The 11,587-nt window shown below is 38.7% G+C and overlaps 1 non-coding gene across 1 annotated transcript; it reads right to left on the reverse strand.

Moving 5' to 3' along the window:
• Positions 1-8,275: 8,275 nt before the first annotated feature.
• Positions 8,276-8,382, reverse strand: LOC145080662 (small nucleolar RNA R71). Its single transcript, XR_013695255.1, has one exon. It is a non-coding gene; the product is annotated as a small nucleolar RNA R71 (small nucleolar RNA).
• Between the last annotated feature and the right edge of the window lie 3,205 nt (positions 8,383-11,587).

Here is an 11,587-nt window from a genome sequence, read left to right on the forward strand (position 1 = left end):
CTTTCATATCAAAGTATCCAAAAAATAAAATCATAAAAATATGAGGAGTTGCACGATCACGCCTTCGCCTTCCTGCAATCATCCAAAGTACCTGAAACAAGATCCAAAACTGTAATCCCGGAGCTTAGTGAGTTCCCCTAAAATATGCCATACAATCATAAACATATCATAGCATATAAACAACATGCATATAGAGTCTACATATCATTGTATTGCCCTCATTGGGCCTGGAATCTATCTGGCCCACTCTCAAAACCTTTAGCATGTCTGGTCCGCCCACCCAAGCCTTCAACCTGTCTGGACCGTTCTCTGGGCCTTCCGCCTGACTGATATGCCCCATTGGGTCTGCAGTCTATCCGGTAGGCCCTGGGTCTTGTTAGAACACTAAAAGTAACCCTCTTGAACTTTCCTGTAACCGCAACCAACTTACTACCGCAATGAAAGCTTCTACCGCAGTCATCCAAAGTCTGAAGACAGCAAGCTTTTGTACTTAGTCTATTTTTTCTTTTCTTTGCGCTTTCTATTTTACAGTATGCCTTGCATTGCTACTTCTAGAAGTTATTTTTTGTAATGTTTGAGTCTCTATAAATAGAGCTCACTTGTTCTAAATCAAACACGCATCTTCAAGTATCTCAACTACTTATCTTAGAAATTCTCTCCTCTCTCACTTCTTACTATCATATCTGATCATAATCTCTCTTCAGAGCAAGTCCTTGTGACTTATTCACTAAGTCTGATCTCACTAACTAATCTTGGTTTGAATGCATTCCAAGTTATGAATCAACTTATGTGTATTCTTGATATAACAATTGCTGTCATTTACATTACTTTACTTTCCGCATCTAACTCACTAACTTCTAACTATTAATATTATTGTTGAGCTAACAGATCCTTCGAGATTAACTATTCCGCTATATACTTGTTCTAACCATTTTGTTCAAGTGTGTCTCAAAGTTTTTCTCTCAACAATTGGTATCAGAGCCAGAGTGGTTGCTTTTTGAAAATCGGAACTTTGATTTTTCAAAGAGCCCTCTATACCACTAAAGCTCATCTCTAAACATAAATTTCAAATGGCACAATCATTATCACTGAATGTTTCGAACAGTGTTGGTGGTTCCAATCGAGCCCCAATACTGGTTGCAAATGAGTATCACCACTGGTCTCAAAGGATGGAGAGATATCTCAGACGACTCAGTTGAGATGTCTGGAGATCTGTAGAAGAAGGACCCCACGTTCTAGTCCTTACCCCTGTTCAAACTGATGGAGCCACAACAAGACTTAGAGGAGGTCAACCAGCTTTAAATCGTCCCATAAAAGATGATCTAGACAAAATGGAAAGTGATGCTATTGCCTTTTATGAAATCTCTTGTGGAGTTGCTCCTGACAACTTTGACATCATCATAAATTGCAAATCAGCAAAGGAGATTTAGGATGTTCTCAAAAACTTGTATGAAGGTTCAGAGCAGGCTTAAGACAAGAAGCTCACTACAACACTCAACGAATTCAATAATTTCAAAGCCCACTCTGGTGAAAGTTTGGAAGATTCATTTAAAAGGTTCAACTTGATTGTCACAAAACTGTCCAATGTGGGTGCCATCCGCAGCAATCATGAAACAAATATGCAGTTTCTTAATGGCTTAGGAAGACACTGGACAATAGCCAAAATGATTGTACAAGGTGACAGGAAGATTCACTCCTTATCTCTCTATATGCTTTATGGAGAATTTAAAGCTCAAGAGACCATTGTACTCAAGGACTGCTCAGACTTTGGAGGACCACTCGCATTAGTAGCCCAATCACCTCACACTCAAACCTATCCCACCTCATATGACTCTCCCCCACAGTCATATGAAGCTTATTCAGAATATGATGACGAAGAAGAGTTTCAGAATGCCATAGCTCTTATCAGTCGGAAATTCAATCGCTTACCACCTTCATTTCGCAAAAACCAACAATTCAAACGACCACCTTTCAACCGTAACTTTCAGAACAATCACTTCCGTTCCACTAAAAACCCTCTCCCTCTACCGCAGTCTCAGCAGACTCAGTCAAAAGAAGTACCACCGCAGTCCCAATCAACTGACTCTGGTACCTCTATAGAAGACAAGAGTGATGTCATCATATGTCACAAATGCAATAAGGAGAACCATTTTGCCAAAGATTGCAAGGCAAATGTAGTAAAATATAGATCCTTCTATCTTCGAATGGCTCAAGAACTGGAAGATAAAGAAAAGGGAAAGGCCTACGTTGCTCAAGTGAAAAGGAATCATCAAGTGTGGTCATCAGGAGATGAAGATGAAGAAGTCCTTAGCAAAGGGAAAGGCAAGATCTGTATGGTAGCAACTGCTGATGAAGATGGCTCAACTAATCTAAAAAGGAACCATTGCTATATGGCTAAATATGGAACTCTCAGCATTGTGGAATAGGTAAAATTCATGATTCAAACTTTAAATTACAACATGCATGATTGTCAACCTTTCATAGACACACTCAATGACACTTGTGCTTCCGTCCTTATAGACTACAATAAAGCCCTCGATGAGAAGAACATCACTTCGCAGGAGATGTTCCATGTTAGAGGACGTTTGGACAATAAGAGACTCAAAATGGAAATGTTAGAGAAGGATTTAATGTTAGAAAAAGATGCTAGAATGCTTAGTGAAACTCAATTAGAAATAGCCTTAAATCAAAGAGATCTAGCACAAAATGAAATTGTACTTTTAAATCTTTTAATTGAAAAGTTGTTTAATGAAATTGAGGCGATTAAGAATCTTGTCAATAATGGGAATGTTGATAACACTTTTAACTGGGGTTGGTCCAATGGATACCCAACCGCAACGGACTCATCACCTCGGTTCACACCGGAACGTCCCTATGTCCCACCAGACCGCAACTTCTTATTTCCAGTCAATGACAAAAAATTTCCTGAGGATATCCAAGCCCACTTTGGAAAACTCCATGATCTGAGTAATAATTGTGTTATAGAAGAAATTCTCCCTGAATCTTCTATTCATGTCAACAACACAGATTCTCAGACATCATCCGTAGTTGATGAGGAGATTGTTATTGAAAGTCATGAAGTCTCTTTAGACTTCCCATCCTTACAGTTAGACCGCAGTGTCTCTGACTGCAGTCACATACTGCAATCTGTCCCATTACCTAATATCAATTGTCCCAAAAAAGTGTTCACCAAGCCTTACTCTGCGGTAGTCCAAAGCACCACTCCACTGATCGAAGTCAAGAGTTCTGTGACCATTGAGCCAATTAATCATGAATTACCAATTGAAAATTTTGAATTTGGTCAATGTTCTCAAAGTCCTAACTTCTCAAGTTCGGATAAATCGAGTCACTATTTTTCAAAATCCTCAAAAGATTCTAGGAAACCGCAATTAAATATCACTGACTACGGTTCTCCTAAGACTGAAGCAAAAATAATTTTTAAAGAAGAATTTCGCTCTCGTGGCAAGCAACGAGAAATTTGCTCAAAAGTTAAGAAAACTTTGAAATGTTCTAAATCAAAAAGTCCTGAGAAGTTTACTTTTTCAAATTATCATTTCAAGAAAACTGTTTCCAAGAAAACAAAAAGAAAGGAGTTCACTGTTTCTGACAATACTCAAAAAATATCCAAACATGAGGATAAGTCTTTTCGTTCAAATGGATTTCAAATCTATTCTATCAATGATCCAAAATGGAAAGGTATCTTACCTATTCCAACGTTTTCAGTGTCAAAGTCTCAAAAGTGGAAAGGAATTTTGCCAACTCCGGCACCCAAAAGGTCATCTCAAACGTTTAAGAAATCACATCACAAAAGCTCTACACGCGCCTTCACACTTGCCAAACCTGCACAAAACACCTTTTCAAAACACGCAAACAAAAAGGTTAAATCTGACAATCCTCGGAATGGACAAAAACATACTTTTTCTTCAAAAACTCAGAACATATCAAATGTAAGAAAAAATGACAAAAAGATCTCTTGTCAATGTCAATGTAAAAGAATTCAAAGAACTTCCAACACCCAGGATTTCAGGGTCAATCCTAATCTCTTCACAAGTACTCATAATTACTCACAATCTCACAAAACTCCAAAAATCTTCAAACACCCAAGACTAGGTTTGAAAGTTGACTTAAAACATGTCCCTGCCACCTCGCATCATGCATCGATTAACACATCGTATGTGACCTCGGGCTCCAAACTCACTTAGGTGCCCAAATTAACCAATTAACTTTTGTAGGTATTGTGCAAGGAGGATCAAGAAGAAGAATGGTTGATCGACAGTGTCTGCTCCTTGCACATGACCGGAAGGTTAGAATACCTTCGGGATTTCAGGAGTATATGCAATGGTGGAAATGTCACCTTTGGAAACAATGAAAATGGCATCCTACGAGGCTACGGTGCTCTTACCACGGGGAACTTTTCCATTCAAAAGGTTGATTATGTAGAAAGTCTTAAACACAATCTCATCAATTTTGGTCAACTATGTAAAGCAAGCCATCGAGTGGAATTTCATGATCAATTCTGTTACATAATGACGGGTGACCGAAGCACTTTCTTAGTTAAGTCTCGCTCTGAAGGCACAATGTATCCTCTGGATATCTCTCTCATCATTGGTAAACCGCAGCTGGGTTTTCTTTCTAAAGCTGTATCCGAAGTCAGCTGGTTATCGCACCGCAAGCTAGCTCATCTCAACTTTAGATACATCAACAATCTAGTCACTGGAGAGCTTGTCCGCAGTCTCCCTATTCTCAAATTCAGCAACGACACTCTCTGTCCACCTTGTGAATGTGGAAAACTAGTCAAAGCAAGTCACCCTCTGATAATGGATTCGTCTATTTCAGAACCTTTGGAATTATTACAGATGGATCTCTGCGGTCCTTCAACTGTAGCCAGTCTCCACCACAAGAAATACATACTGGTTGTTGTTGATGACTTCAATCACTTCACATGGGTATTCTTTCTCAAACTCAAATCAGAAACACCACAGATTCTCATAAACTTCATCAAAGAAATAGAACTTCAGATCAAGCTTCCAGTCAGACGCATCCGCAATGATAATGGAACCGAGTTCACTAATCATCTTCTCAACAGTTTCTTGGTGTCCAAGGGTATTTCTCACAACTTCTCAGCACCCTACACTCCGCAACAAAATGGTGTCGTCCAACGAAAAAACCGCACATTAGTAGAAGCAGCCAGATCCATGCTTAACTTCGCCCGTCTTCCTCTCTACTTCTGGACTGAAGCTGTAGCAACTGCATGCTTTGTCCAAAACCGAAGCATTGTGTGCAAACGTCTCAACAAAACACCATACAAAAGTCTTAACAACTGCAAGCCGAATGTTCGTTTCTTTCATATCTTTGGGTGTAGATGTTTAGTGATCAACAACAGATATTAGATAAATAAATTTGCACCTAAGTCTGATGAAGGCATCTTCCTTGGTTATTCCACAAACAAGGTTGCTTATCGAGTGCTTATCAGATGTACAAGGCTGATCATTGAAAGCTTCGATGTGAAATTCGATGATTCTCACATCCGCGATGCCCCTTCATCCACTGAAACCACCGTAATCATGGAATGTGACATTAATGCATCTTCTGGTCCTTTAAATCTAGTAGAAGTTAATTATGATGATCTCTTTGAACCTGTTGAAACGGCAAAACTATCAGAAGTTCTTGTGTCTCCTGCAGCTCAACAACAACATGCTGACATTTCTGGACCATATCCATCCGAAGTGGTATCTCTCAATACTTCCACCTCTCCTATTGAGGGGGAAAGCTCTACTCCAGATCTAGCCGCAACCAATGAGGTTCCAGTACTTGATGTTGTTCAAGTTCTTGTCCGCAGAGAAGCATTTCCATCAAATGTATCTTCGGATTCGGATGATGAACTCATAGAGAATATTGATACTCAAACCGACCCAAGAATTGTCACTCTCCCATCCGCAGTCCAGGGGGAACCCTCTCAGGTTCTAGATAGACTCCTAATATTGCTATATTTATACCTATTTTTAGGCAATATTTAACTACATTTTTATATATAAGTTGGTAATTTGTTTAGAATAATGGTACTTATGAGTTTAAATGTTATTTGCAGCCAAAAAGAAGACACTTTAAAGAAAAAGGACTAAAAACGTTAAAGGAAGAAACTTTGGGAGTTAAAAGATTAAAGGAAAAGAAAATCTGGATAAAGCGTTCTCACGTCGTGAGAACTGGAAGATTCACGACGTGAGCTTAAGTTCAAGAAGATATATACGCGGGTGAAGGAATCCTTGCTGGGCACAGTTATCTTGTATTCACGACGTGAATATCTTATTATTCACGACGTGAATTATTAAAATCAGAAAACTATATATATCCTTAACCATTACGAACTGAAGAGACTTTTGGCTAGAGAAAGAGGTTCCAGAAGGCGATTTTTAGCAGAAGAAAGGTCCTGCAAAGAGGGTTTGTAACACCAAAAGAGTGAGGGTCCATAATTTAGTTTACTTATTTGTTACCTAGGAACATGTTTCATTATACTTTGATTTGTGTTAGTGTGTTAGTTGCTATTATCAGCAGCTGAATCTAGCTACTCTTGTTTAGCTAGATGAAGCTTCCAACTTATGAACAACTTAATTTTATATGGATTTATTTAGTTGGTAAATTGCTTGTGTTTGATTTATAGTTACCTAGCATGCTTGTGTTTGTTTCTCTAGTTGCTTAATTTCATGTTCTGTGTAGCTTAGTGACCATTATCTGCATGAACTTGTTTACCTAATGATTTAGTGAACATTAAATTGTTAGAGCTAGGATTGACCAATCTTAGTTAGTAATTAAAGTAAATAAACTTAGCTGTGCTAGAGAACATAGATTATGACTATAATTACGTTTACATAATAAATCTTACATAGCATATTCATATTCATAATTGGTTTTGTGTTTAATTGTGTGTGACCATACATAGTTTTACATGAATTAATTAATTATTGGTAAACTTAGACTTAAATTACCTGTATAATTAAAACCAACTTGATAATCCATAATTATTAGCTAGCCATAAGGACGAAGTGGATTCGAACTAGACAAGAGTGTTTTTACTTATTGATTGAATTTGAGTTAAGTTCGTCTGATCTTGTAAAATCAGATAAAACCCTTTCTAAACTTGTTAATAATTAGGTTAATTTGATAGCACGTAGGTTAATTAGTAACACCGTTCCCTGTGATCGACACCCGACTTACCCAAGTTATACTATAATCTGACTAGGTACACTGCCTATAAGTGCATAGTTAGTCTATGTTTGTTAGGTTATAAATATTAAAATTAGTGGGTACTTTCGTGCACATCAAGTTTTTGGCACCGTTGCAGGGGAGCGGCCAGTTTATTAGTTTATTTAGTTGCATTAGATTAATCGACCCTTTTTGGAATAAAATCTGCAAAAAGTTAATTAGTTATTTATTTTTGTTTATTAGCTTAGTTTATTAGCATATTATTATAACTAAAATTTTGATTTCTGTTTCTGTCACAGAATTCACGACGTGAGTTTTATAAACTCACGACGTGAGAGCTGTGATTTTTAGTTTTTAGTATTTTCCTATTTTAGTTCAGTTGTACGTTTTTATTTTTTTTAGTTTGCAGGAGTTCATGACCAGAGGTTCTACCACACCTTTGGTGCCACCGATTGAAGATTCAGAAGCTGCACTTCACAAAAAGACTGATAAGAAGACGCCATTGCAAGAACTAAAGTCAGCATTTTCAAGGAGTTCGGGAAAGAAGACAGGAGAGTCAAGTTCATCCTCAAAGAACATGAGCAAGCTTGAAAACTTGGATCAAATACCCATCCAAACCGAATCCGAATATGATACCGAGCCTGGATTTGAAGAACATACGAGCAAACCGGAGAACGAGCCAAGGAACGAGATGGCAGACATTGAAGAGATATCCATGGGAGCTTACAAGAAGCGGATCCGGGAAGATGTGGGTCCCGGTTTAGTCCAACCCGCAATACCTACCACTGCCACATTTGAGCTGAAGGGGCATATCTTGTCTGCACTGAAGGAAATCCCATTCTATGGAAAAGATCATGAGGATGCCTTTAAGCATCTAGATGAAGTCAATGACATTGTGGATTACTTCAGTGTCCCAAATGTCAATAGAAACACCGTACTGCTCAGGATGCTTCCCATTACTTTCAAGGGAGTTGCTAAAGAGTGGTTAAAATCACTTCCACCAGGCACAATCACAACTTGGGCTTAAATGCTTGACCAATTTCTGGACCAGTTTTGCCCACCATCCAAGATAGCTAAACTCAAAAAGGCAATAGCCAACTTTGAATAACAGCCGGGGGAGTCATTATACGAAGCATGGGAGCGGTACAAGGGCTTGCTCAGAAATTGCCCTCGACATGATCTAAATGTGCAACAAGAGATGTCAATTTTCTATGTTGGGGTCAACATTATGACAAGACAATTCCTTGACTCTCAAGGACCTTTGACAAAGAAAAATCCAAGGGAGGTCAAGGAGCTGGTTGAAGAATTCGCGAAGCACTCTCGCGAATACCATAACCCTAGGCAAGATGGAATCAAAGGCGGTGGAGGGGCCCAAACTGAAGAAATAGCAGCCATGATGGCTATGCTAAATAATATGGACCAGAGGATGACACAAATGGACCACTCAATTCATGCCATAAGAGTGGGTTGCGAGAGGTGTAGTGGTCCACACTTGACCAAAGACTGCAATTTAGATGAGTTTGGGAACAGAAAAGCTCAAGTGTGCTACTCGAGTGGGGACAAGTATGAAGAAGACTGGAGGAAACCGAAGAAGTAATGGTTGCCATATGAAGAGTATAAAAAGCAAAATGAAGAGAAGTATAGGCAGACGGGTCGAGGCTTCTATCAAAAGGAGCAGCCACCAGTTGAGAAGAAACCCAATCTAGAGACCATGTTGATGAAGTTTATGAAAGCTTCGGAAAAGAGACATGAGGCTAATGATTCTGCTATTAATGAACAAACAACCTTGGTTAAGAATCATCATGCATTGATGGTAGAACAACAAACTTTAATAAAGAATCAGCAAGCTTCCATCAATAACCTTGAAATACAACTTGGTCAATTAACTACTTTGGTTTATGAGAAGCTGTCCCCCAAAAATCCCAAAATGAAGGCCCAATCTCATGTAATGGCCATAGATCCTGAAGAAGAGGCCATCTCTGAGTTCTTAGAAGCCTTAGAAGTTGAACAACAGCAACCCGATCCAAAGTTGAACAAGCCCAAGCTCGAAAATCAAGATGCTGCTGAATTGAAGAATTCACAACATGAGCCATATAAGTTCACGACGTGGGCCCGTCATGAACAGAAAAATTCTGTAAATGGTTCAGTTCATCAACTACATTTGCCTTTTCCTTCCCGAGCTGCCCTTAGTCCACTGGAAAGAGAGCATCTAGAGTTTGTTAAGCATGTGAAAGGTATCCCGATTAATACTCCTTTTGTCGAGTCCTTATCAAAAATTCCCGAGCATCAGAAATTATTGCAAGACTTGATAGACACTCGCAAGCAATTAAAGAAGCATTCTAAGGTGATTCTAAGTGAGCAAAGCTCAAAAGCTTTGTTGGGAGAGACACTTAAGAAGATGGGAGATCCTGGATGCCTCACTCTTCCGTGTGAATTTGGTAACAAAATGAAGGTTGATGCTTTAGTTGATTCTAGGGCTAGCATTAATTTGATGCCTTATTCATTTTATCAGAAGTTGGAAATTCAGAAGATGAAGGCTACAAGAATGACTATTCACATGGCGAACCGTTCAGTGACACAACCCAGGGGCATTGTGGAGGATATTTTAGTAAAAATTGGAAAATTGGTTTTTCCAATAGATTTTGTAGTGTTGGATATGAAAGAAGATCTCGATGTTCCAATTATCCTTGGTCGTCCATTGCTTAACACTGCTGGAGCTTTGGTTGATATTCGCGAGTCTAAGCTCACCTTGAGGGTTGGTGATGAAAAAAAAGTTTTTGGGTTGAAAGATGACTTTCAAGAGGATTATGCTCACGAACAAGTTTCTAATATTGATGAAGAAGATGAACTTGAAGAATTAGAGAAGCTCATGGAAGAAGAGATCAAGATAGTTCATCAAGCCAAAAGAACAAAACCAAGAGCATTTGTTCCATATCTGGTTGAAGTCATTGCTTACATGAGTCCACCTTCTTGGGTGAGTAAGGAAGATGATGAAATGAAAAGTGATGAAGAAGAGGTTACTTCAAAGGTGAAAAAGCCAGTAGTGAAAGAGGAGAAGGATGCTATGGAGTGCAGGGAAAAACTAAAGGGACCAAACGCAAGCTTGATGAAGAAGAGGTCAAAGCTAAAAAGGAAAATTCGAAAAAGGCGTACAAAAGACAAGTTCAAGCTTACAAGAGGCGTTTCAAGGAACAGAAGATCCTAGTGGTAGACTCTTCAGACGATTCTACGTAGGATGCACGGAGTCCAGCTCAAGACTCCAAGAAAAAGAACTGTTTCTCGGGAGGCAACCCGAGTTTGGTTTGCATTTTTTTTATTTCATTTTCTTTTTAGTTTTTGCGTTTTAATCTTAGAAACATAGATCATATCGTCCAAATCGCTTATAACATAATTAAACACTGAATATTGGGGCCCTAAAATGCAAGTAGTAATAATTGAGAATTTAGTTGAAAGACAAATTTGATTTAGTATGAATTTTTCCTTCCGGACAAGATTCACGACGTGACTTCTTCAGAATTCACGTCGTGAATTGTGAAAAAAAAACGGATAATAAGTCAATAATACAGTTTAGCCCATTAGACTAAGAGGCCCAAGACCAATCCATGAGTGCATGGCCCAATATTAAGCCCGGACGACATTCACGACGTGAATCTTTAAAAATTCACGACATGAGTTTTAAATTGCACGGGACCACAAAATAAAGACCTAGAAACCAGTTGACTCTCATTTCTTTATTCCCCACGAAGTGAACAAGCAATCTGGTCCCCCTTGCTCCGATTTAGGCCGACACTACTCCATTTTCGTGTTTTCTTACGTAATAATTCCATACAAGGTGATAATTCTGTAACAACCCGAAGTTGTTCATCGCCGAAAACCCGTTCTACCCGTATAACTCGTCGGAGATCGAAATGTCCCGATATCGTTTTTGGGTTTAGTTAACTAAAATAATATGTTTATTTTCATTCAATGAGGGTTCAAATCATTTAGGAACTCATGAAATTAGCCCAAGACATGTATTTTATAAGTTTTAGAAATATCCTCGTCGGGTGACGAAAACTCAATCGGGTGCAACCCAAAGCATCGTTTGAGGCCGGTATCGGGTAGAATTCCACCGTGTCCAAGTTTTAGGGATTATATAAACATGTTTAAGCACTCATTTGAAGATTTTTCCTTCTCTCTCTACTCTCTCTCTAACCTCTCTCCTAAATCCAAGGATTAAGTGTCCAAAACTCAAATTTAAGGCTTCAAATCCTTAAGGTACCTTCCTAGCTTTAATCTATAGCATGTTTAGCTTCCAAATTAGACACTTAATCATAAAATTGGACATTATATGTGAGTTTACGGCCCAGGAGGCTGCCTAGGCCGTAAACACCATTTTGAAGGGTTT

Source organism: Lactuca serriola, chromosome 1, assembly GCF_051521515.1.
Source record: "Lactuca serriola cultivar US96UC23 chromosome 1, Lser_US96UC23_V15, whole genome shotgun sequence".
NCBI classification, from domain to species: domain Eukaryota; kingdom Viridiplantae; phylum Streptophyta; class Magnoliopsida; order Asterales; family Asteraceae; genus Lactuca; species Lactuca serriola.